This window comes from Populus alba, chromosome 1, assembly GCF_005239225.2.
Source record: "Populus alba chromosome 1, ASM523922v2, whole genome shotgun sequence".
In the NCBI taxonomy this organism is placed as follows: Eukaryota; Viridiplantae; Streptophyta; class Magnoliopsida; order Malpighiales; family Salicaceae; genus Populus; species Populus alba.
Window position 1 is genome coordinate 19,379,073 of NC_133284.1, and position 10,756 is coordinate 19,389,828.

Sequence of the window (10,756 nt, forward strand, 5' to 3'; positions counted from 1 at the left end):
AAATACAGCCATTGACACACCTCTCATTAACCCAAGGCTGCCTCCCCCATACATTAAATGAATCTTTCTCTCAGCTAGTACTTGACCAAGATGATTTGCTTATTCTAAAAACTCTTTTTCTTTCTCAGGGCTGGATCCACCGAAAACACAAATATTTCTTATGTGATGACTTGAGGAACCTATCATTTCTACACACTTCTATATTTGATGAATGTATGGAATGAGTAGAAATGAAGGGAAGGAAGAGAAAAATTTATAAATAAAAAAGTGAAAATGCAATCATACCACCTATATGTAGGCCAGCTGTAGTCTCACACTCTCTCTCTTTATTTATTTATTTTGACAAAGTATGTATGTACAGGTAGTTGTAATTGTGGCTCACATCTTCCCTTGGTTTTACGTCCAAGAACGGCTTAAACGCCCTCTATGGGTCGGGGATAGGCTTCCCATCCAGTTTTCTTAAAAACTGGCAAACAAGGTCATTTTTAGTCAGATTCCCAAGACTAAGTCGATCATGTTCTTTATGGAATTGTGGCCATAAATCATGAATTACATGTTGCACATCTCCACTAGGATGCGTCTCAAGGGTCAACAAAAGATTATCTAAAGACCCCTTACTCAGGCCATCCTTAATGAATTGTATTTTATCTTCACGGTTTACAGATACCATTCCTAAAGAACAACATGTCGCATTACAAGTCCATCTGGCACATCTGTGACAGACTTTCAGTTGTTTTGCACGATGTTTCTTTGCAAAAGTGCTTTTACCTATTCCAGGCATGTGTGAAATGAAAGAATTGGAGGACTCACCTGATAATCGAACCTTTGCTTCAATCAGTCAATGAATATCTTCAGGAATTCCATGGTTCATTAACAACCTCAATCTTTCACACCTAGCACGGTAAATTTTTGTAATCGCATTCTGAGGCAGAGCGGGAAAATACTTTTTCAATTTTTCAAGAGTGGTGTCCATTTTCAAATGAGAATTGGAGAAGAGATTCAAAGAAGGGAGAAAAAGCTAAGAATTGTACAAATATATACAGATATTTGTTATTTGGGAAATTGAAAGAACCGACTTAAGTCACGAAGTACCGTTATCCGCCATTTGACCGAGGTGAGAGAGAGACTAGCAAAACAATAGATACAACAAAACACAAAACAATGTGAGAAAAAGAATCAATCTTTATATACATGATCACTCAATTGAATAGAGTCATTTTCAACCGAAAAATTGTCAAAATAAACTTTCAAACCATGCCCATTTACCTTGAAAACATTGTCATTCTTTGGATTCTCAATATCACAGACCCCATATGGATACACATGTTTCACAATAAAAGGACTGCTCCATCTTGATCTTAGTTTTCCAGGAAATAAATGGAGTCGAGAATTATAAAGCAAGACTTTTTGACCAACATTGAATGTTTTTCTCAGTATTTTCTTGTCATGAAACTCTTTAATTCTTGCTTTATGAATTTTTGAATTGTCATATGTATCATTTCTTATTTCCTCAAGCTCATTTATTTGCAATTTTCGCAGCTGACTAGCATCATCAAGGTTTGAATTGAAAGCTTTAATAGCCTAATAAGCTTTATGTTCAATTTCCATAGGCAAGTGACAAGGTTTTCCATAAACTAGTCTATAAGGTGACATACCTAATGATGTTTTATAAGCAGTTCGATAAGCCCAAAGTGCATCATTAAGTCTTAAAGACCAATCTTTCCTATTAGGGTTCACTGTTTTCTCTAAGATTTGTTTGATCTCTCAATTAGCAAGCTCTACTTGTCCACTTGTCTGAGGGTGATAAAGGGTGGCAACTTTGTGTGTGATTCCATATTTCTTCATTAAAGAATCAAATGGCTTGTTGCAGAAATGTGTTCCACCATCACTTATCATGGCTCGAGGGATTCCAAATCGGCTCAAAATATTGTCTTTCAAAAACTTTATCACTGTTTTGTGATCATTGTTTCGACTTGGAATTGCCTCTATCCATTTTGAAACATAATCTACTGTGACTAATATGTACACGAAACCAAATGATGGAGGAAATGGACCCATAAAATCTATACCCCAACAATCAAAGATCTTAATGACAAGAATAGGATTTAAAGGCATCATGTGACGTTTTGAAATAGATCCTAATTTTTGACAATTTTCACAAGTCTTACAGAATGCATGTGAGTCCTTGAACATAGTGGGCCAGTAAAATTTTGACAGTTGTCTTTCTTGATGAGAAATGACCCCCACATGCCTCAGAATGATAAAATTTAATGACACTACTTACCTCATTGTCAGGAATGTATCTTCGAAATATTTGATCAGGACAATATTTGAATAAATAAGGGTCGTCCCAATAAAAGTTCTTCACTTCGTTCAAGAACTTTCTTTTATCTTGGGTACTCCAATGAGCTGGCAATTGTCCCGAAACAAGAAAATTAACAATATTAGCAAACCAAGGCATCGTACAAACGAAAAGTAAAGATTCATCGAGAAAATAGTCATTGATTGGTGTGATGTCAGATTTTGAATCTGTTGTCAATCTTGACAAATGATCTGCAATAATATTTTCGGTGCCTTTCTTGTCTTTGATTGTGATATCAAATTCTTGAAGTAACAAAATCCACCGCACCAATCTAGCCTTAGAATCTTTCTTAGAAAGAAGATATTTCAATACTGCATGATCACTAAAAACAACAACAGATGAGCCAACCAGATAAGACCTGAATTTATCACAAGCAAATACTTCTGCAAGTAATTCTTTTTCAGTGGTAGTGTAATTCATTTGAGCACTATTTAAAGTTTTACTTGCATAGTAAATCACATAAGGTTTCTTATCTTTTCTTTGTCCCAAGACAGCACCCACGGCATAATCACTAACGTCACACATTATTTCAGAAGGTAATGACCAATCAGGAGGTTGAATAACAGGAGTAGAAGAGAGCAAGTTTTTAAGTTTAACAAAGGCTTCTTCACAATGTTCAGTCTATTCAAAAATATTATCCTTTGTTAGAAGGTTACTCAAGGGCTTAAATATTACACTAAAATCTTTGATGAACCTTCTGTAAAAACCAGCATGTCCTAAGAATGATCTAACATCTTTAACAGATTTTGGTGTTGGTAAGTTGGCAATTAACTCGATTTTAGATTTGTTAACCTCAATTCCTTTCGATGAAACAATGTGACCAAGTACAATGCCATTTGTTACCATAAAGTGACATTTTTCCCAATTCAATACAAGATTCTTTTCTTCACACCTGCTCAAAACCTTTTCTAAGTTAGTCAAACAATCATAAAATGAATCACCAAAAACAGAAAAATCATCCATAAAAATCTCAAGAAAACGTTCAACCATATCACTGAATATGCTAAGCATGCATCTTTGAAACGTGGTTGGTGCATTACATAATCCAAAAGGCATCCTTCGATATGCAAAAGTACCAAATGGACATGTGAAAGTAGTCTTCTCTTGATCTTCCAATGCAATTTCAATTTGATTGTAACCTGAATAGCCATCTAGGAAACAATAAAATTCATGACCTGTAACTCTTTCTAGGATTTGATCCATGAAAGGTAAAGGGAAATGATCTTTTCTAGTCATAGAATTAAGTTTCCTATAGTCAATGCACATGCGCCAACCAGTAACAGTCCTAGTTGGAATTAACTCATTTTTCTCATTCATTATCACAGTGACTCCAGACTTTTTGGGTACAACTTGGGTAGGACTTACCCATTTGTTGTCAGAAATAGGATAAATGATTTCAATATCTAGAAGCTTAATGACTTTATTTTTCACTACTTCTTTCATATTAGGGTTAAGCCTTCGTTGCATTTCTCTAGAGGGTTTAGCATTTTCCTCCAAATAAATCCTATGTGTGCAAATCAAAGGGCTAATTCCATTTATGTCAACTATGGTCCATCCTAATGCATTTTTGTGCATTTTCAGAGTCTGTAATAACTTACCTTCTTGATGTGCATTAAGTTTGGAAGAGATTATTAACCGGAAAAGTTTCATTTTCTCCCAAAATTGAGTATTTGAGATTAAATGGTAACGGCTTCAATTCAGGTTTTGGTGGTTGAACACTTGAAGGTATGGGCTCAATTGATCGTGGTAGCAATTCTTCAATTTTTGATCTCCAATTGCATGCCTTTGATTCCTGAAAGTAGACCATTTACAAATCATCAGATTCATCAATCTCAGTTTCACTGGAAGTGGTTTGAAATTGGTCATGAACTAATTTTTCAATAAAGTCCACTTCCTGTAAATCATTATCATCTCCAGGTTGCTTATAAATGTTGAAAATATTCATCTCCAATGTCATGTTTCCAAATGATAGCTTCATCAGTCCATTCCTACAATTAATCAATGCATTAGAAGTGGCAAGAAATGGACGTCCTAAAATGACAGGAATTGAATTACATGCTTCAACAGGTTGGCTATCCAAGACAAAAAAATCTACAGGGTAAATGAATTTATCAACTTGTACTAACACATCCTCAACTATTCCTCTAGGCACTTTTACACATCTATCGGCAAGTAAAAGAGTTACAGAGGTTGGTTTTAACTCACATAGATTGAGACTTTGAAAGACTGAATATGGAAGTAAATTCACACTAGCTCTAAGATCAAGTAAGGCTCTTTCAATTTTATGTTCTCCAATAAAGCAAGAAATTGTAGGACAACCAGGGTCTTTATATTTCAAAGCATTATTGTTTTGAAGAATGACACTTACTTGTTCGGCTAAAAAGACTTTTTTTTTCACATTCAGTTTTCTCTTCACAGTGCACAGATCTTTCAAAAATTTAGCATAGGAAGGAACCTGTTTAATAGCATTCAACAAAGGTATATTGATCCTTACCTATTTGAAAGTTTCAAAGATTTCAGAGTTGTGATTGACTTTCCTTTGTATGGTCATGGCATGAGGAAATGGAAGTGCTGCGGGGAATTAGCCTTCTCTTTGCAATGTTTAGGTTCAACCCCTTCCTTACCCTCAGAGATAGACTCATCATCTTTCTCACAAGGTTCAAGAATGGGTTTTTCAATAACCTTACCACTACGAGGAGTGATGACTGATTTGACTTGATCCATGTGTTGGCTTCCACAACTACTCGCATTTGCATTGTATTGCCCTTTTGGATTTTGTTGTGGTTGAGATGAAAACTTACCTTTCTCTTGGAAACTGAGAGCAGATGTTAATTTTGCAAGAGCATCTTTAAAATCTGTCATGCTTTGAGCAAGTTGAGTGTTGATTGTCTCCTGCTTTTCAATGAATGCATGCAATGTTTCCTCAAGATTTCTTCTAAGAGGTGGAGCATAAGGAGGTGCATATCCATGATAATTTTGAAAATTATGGTGTGCTTGAAACGGTGGCTGTGAAGTTTGTGCATTGTTGCTATCACTCTTCCAACTGAAATTTGAGTGATTTCTCCAACCAGGGTTATATGTTTGTGAGTATGGGTTATGATTGGGTCTTTGGAAACTGTTTAAAGCATGAGCTTGTTCATGGAGGCATTGCCTAAAAGAAGGCAAAGTTGGACAATCATTTGTTGAGTGTTCCTTAGTTTCACAGATTTGACACACAATGTCTTGAACAGATTTTAATTGACCACTCTTTTTCAATTCAAGTGCTTCGACTTTTCTAGCTAAAGATGCAAACTTGGCTTGGAGGTCATGATCTTCCCTAAGGTGGTGCATACCTCCACTAGATGTATGAAGTCGAGTTTTACTTGGTGCCTCATAAGTACCTGTGGTGTCCTAATTTTGAGCATTTTCGGCTAGCAAGTCTAGATACTTCATTGCTTCATTAGGGTCTTTATCTTCAAAAATTTCATTGCACATCAATTCAACAATTTGCCTATCTCTAGGTGTTAAACCTTCATAAAAATGTGAAACCAATCTCCATGTTTCAAAACCATGATGTGGGCAAGTATTAAGCAATTCTCGATACCTATCCCAACATTGGTAAAATGTTTCTCCTGGCTTTTGAGTGAAAGTGATGATTTGTCTTTTGAAAGAGTTCGTTCTGTGAGACGGAAAAAACTTCTTTAAAAATTGTTATTGCATTTCATCCCAAGCACGAATAGATCCTGGTCTCAAATTTTGTAGCCATGTTTTAGCTTTATCTTTTAATGAAAAAGGAAAAAGCTTTAATCTAATGGTGTTCATGCTACAATTTGAGTCATTATAGGTATTACAAACTTCTTCAAATTCCCTTAAATGCAAGTATGGATTTTCTAAGTCTAAGCCATGAAAAGATGGTAAAAGTTGAATAATTTCTGGCTTAAAATTAAAATGAGATGCATCAAGAGGGAAAACTATGCATGAGGGTGCACTTGTTCTTGTGGGATTCATATGATCTCTAAGTGTTCTCATATGGTTATTCTCATTATTCTCATTATGAAGTGATTGATTATCCTCTTCAGCCATATTTTCTGAAAATGATGAGGATACCCTACAAAGTCGACCACTTAATGTATGTGACAAAACTCTCATGCACGTGTAAAAAAAAGAAAAGAAAAGAAAATGAGACAAAAGAAAACAAGAGTTAGAAAAAATAAAAAGTGAAAAGAGAAAATAAAATAAATATTATAATTTATACAAGAATTTACCTGCAACGGCGCCAAAAACTTGACACGACCAAAAGCTTAATGTCTTCTCCCAGTGTCGAAGTAATAAATAACCCGGCAGACCGGGGTCGAACCACAGAGAGGTTAATTTTATAAATTATAAATAACAACAACAACGTACATTGGAAATTAATGAGAACTTTGAGATGAAAGATTAATGTAAGGATTAAACAACGATAAAAATAAATGTCAAGGTTAGAGGATCCACTAATGCTACTTCAAACAAGTATAGTATAAGCTCTTATTACTCAATTGAAAACCACACATAAAGGAGGTTACAATCAGATTATAAATTGTTAACATGATTGCATTAGTTATCTTATTCGAATAAAGCCAATACTTGTAAATATAGGCAGGCATTCATGATTATAACTTATGTTAACAACAAATCAAATTCCTTTCATAGCTCAGGTGTCGGTTATACCATACAGTATGGGCTATGAAAGTACCAAGTATTTGTTGTACCATGTGTTATACAACATAAATCTAGATTAACCATTTAACAAGCAAAGTATTAAAAGTGAACAAGATAACAAATATAAAACATGTTAGTATCCAACGTTAAGGTCCATGTTAAGTTTATATTATACTTATTCTTACACCATTAGTGTACCCTTTTCACCTTGACATAATTAACTTAGCTAAACATAATGAAAGAAAGAAACATAAATGAACAAGATAAGAACATAAATGAGAAAGAAGTTAACTAAGTAAAAGAAAGGAAATGAAGTGCATAAACTTGATATTAATAAAAGCAAAACATAAGCAATACAAAGAGAGAAAGCAAGAGCATGATCTTGATCTTGAAACCAAGATGCCTCAATACATGGTAAGTGCCTCCTTTTATAGGCCAAAATTTGGAATTATTGATTTGTTGACTAATTGATGAGTGGGTGGCCACATCTTGACTTGGTGACAATCCTTATCTTCTTGTCTGAACAAGACGTCATTGCTAACATCATAATTTGCCCAAAATCCTCAAGAATGTTCTAGGAAATTGTCTCAACTTTCCAAAAAAAAAAAAAGATGAGGTCATTTGGACTTCTAGAACTCAAGATATGAGTTGAACACTAAATAGTGTCTGGGCTGCAGGACAGCTTCGGACTTCTTTGTTGTTCCTTCAATTTGGACTTCAAAATGGCCTTTTTAAATCTTGGGCTCCCATGAAAGTTGTAGGCATTTGTCTTACCTTTCCATCCATATAAAATGGACCTAAATCCAATAACTAGAACTCCATATATGATCCAATTACCGAGCAATGTTCCGGTTTGGATTGCACCAACATCTCTTTTCTAAGTTTGGCCATCTCTTTGTCCTTTCACTTTCAATACTTAAACTCATCAATCAATCCTTTTATTTATGTGATAGGCCTGCATTTAAGATGAGCATTTACCATAAATTAAGGTATCTTATAGTATCAAACTTGTTATTATAAAACATTCTTTAGTTAAGGAGTTATTGATACTTTAAGTGCAAAAATGATAATATAAAACCTTGATAAACATGCACTTTTAAGTACTAATCAAAGGGCCAAGGCAAGGTCATATTAAACAACAAAGTTTGAGGTGTATTTATCTTGTCACCATATATCTGAAACTTGTGGTATTTTCTAATATAGTCTACACAATCCTTCTCTATGGTCAACCAAAAGTACCCAAATCTCTACATTTTCCTTGCCATCATATGCTTGTTAGCATGAGTGATACAGATTCTCTCGTGGATTTCTTGTAATGCTTCCTTCTTATTTAGACACCTGAGCAAAGTTCCGTCAAACGACTTCTTATATAGGGCATCTCCATCCAAGTAATAATCCGTGACCATTCTCCTCAAAATATTTTCATCCACCTTAGAGGCTCCTGAAGGGTATTCTTGGTGCTAGATAAGCCTCTTGACGTCACTGTACTATGGTTTTCCATCTAATGATTATTCAAATGAACATCAATGAGCTTAGAGATTCCTGATTTTGATGCTTATTGGTTGGATCCTACTCCTAATACTAATCTGTGTCATCGAAGTTATGTTTGCCAAAACATCAACAAACTAATTCTTATCTTTACTTATATGAGTGAATTTTATCTCCTTGAACTCATAAGCTAACTTTAAGAGATAATCCTGATACAACTTTAACTCTCATCCTTAGTTTTCTATTCTCCCTTTACTTGGCAGATAAATAATAGTGAATCTCCATAAACATCAAGTTTCCTAACTTTTAACCCTAAAGAAACTTTAAGACCAATGATGCAGACTTTATACTCAGTCATATTATTAGTACATTAAAATTGCAACCTTACTAAAACAAGGTCCTATTGTTTTTCTGAAAAATTATCATTGTTCCTGATACATTCACTGCTTCATCAAAGTACATGATCCACTAGTTATTCATCTCACCATCATCTTCAACTGGTAGCACATCCTCGTCTGGAAGGTCAAAATTCAATGGCTCGTAATCTTCAACAACACGATTTACCAGATAGTTAACGATTGCGCTTTCTTTTATAACTTTCCTTATCATATAAACAATGTCATATTCTGCTACCAACACTTATCATCTTGCTATCTAGCTTGACAAGTAAGGCTTTTCACAAATATATTTGATCGGATCCAGTTTTGAAATCAACCAAATTGTGTAGTGCAACATATATTGTCTAAGCCTTTTTGCGCCCCAAACCAAAGCATAATATAGCCTTTCGATGGCAATATACTTTTGAATTATACAACAATTAAAATACTTAAATATAAAAGTAAATTACATTAAAAATAAATTTCAATATATTAACTTAAAACATAAATGAGTGAGTTTGTTTACTTGGTTAAGTGAAATTTGACAAGAAAATAAACTAAGAGAGGAAAGCTAAAGTATTGAGAGAGTCATTGTGTTGGCAAGTTGTGGTGGCTAGATTTATGAAGGTTGATGGAGGTTTTACAAGAGAGAGTGAGGTATGGGTGATTATTAGAGAAAAAGAGAGTTTTATTTATGGGATTTGTGGAGGCTAGGTTTGAAATCAAGAGCTGGTCTAGTTGAATTTTTCTTTTAAAATCACTCAAGAAATTTTTGTTGGTGATTTGACACATTAGAAATGCTAACAAAATTCCAAAAAGAAAAATTTTTGTTTGTAATGACTGACGGAAAATTTCCATCACATGTTTTTGCTGGCTTTTTTGTTATTTTTTTTTATTTTATGCTTGCAGGAGGAGTATTTAAATTAGTGATCTTGGAGTGGATGATTTTTTTTACCACTTGAATCAAACATCTAGCATAAATAAATGATACGTTAAATTATTTTAAATATTCAACTCAAATCATAAATAAGGTTTATTTAAGTATTTTAAATAATTTTATCAACTTTTCAATGAGTTTGTTTAGATTGTAAGTACATGACTCGTACAATAAGGTATTTTGTATTAGAGTGCTATTGTTTGTTTTTGATGAGGTGATATATTTACATTATTAATTTTATTTGTGAAATCCCCTTAGATATGTAATTAAGGATGTGAAAGACCCCACATTTTTTACTTGGTTTATAAAATTACCTTTGAAAAAAGAAATCTTTGTACCAAAATATTATTTCTAAATTCATTTTCTGAAGCATCTCATGCATAAACAACGCAACTCACATTTAAAAGCTTAATGCTCTTTAGGAATATATGCATTTTATTTTATGGTTTTTGAGTTAATATCACTTAGTCTCGAGATATTATTAACTCATGTGGTAACTGTTTGTTTTCCATGTTATTATAAGTTATAAAAAGAGATTAGGAGAACCAAATAATTTCTTACAAATGTACTGTCGCATGTATGGCGTCACAACAAATATTCCACTTCAATCTAAATGTATTTATTTGGAAAATATGGGGAGATAAGAAAATCTAGTTTTTTATCAGTGGAAAATGAAATGGGAATCGTCACCTAGTATTTTGGTCACTAGTAACCCTAACTGGTCTCAGAGATCGGGTACGGGGACTGGTTGCGTAAAAGGAAGGTATTAGCACTCCAAATATGCCTTACCTAAAGTAAGTTGTATTGTTTGATTATCTGATAAAAAGCTAATGTGCTATTTAATTGTTATTCCATCTATGGTTCAAGAAAAGTTCTCCTCAATAAGGAGGTCCTTATTTTATCGGGTAAAATTCT

The 10,756-nt window shown here is 33.8% G+C and overlaps 1 pseudogene; it reads right to left on the bottom strand.

The window, feature by feature from the left end:
• Positions 1–424: 424 nt before the first annotated feature.
• Positions 425–9,136, bottom strand: LOC140954514 (uncharacterized; annotated as a pseudogene).
• Positions 9,137–10,756: the final 1,620 nt, after the last annotated feature.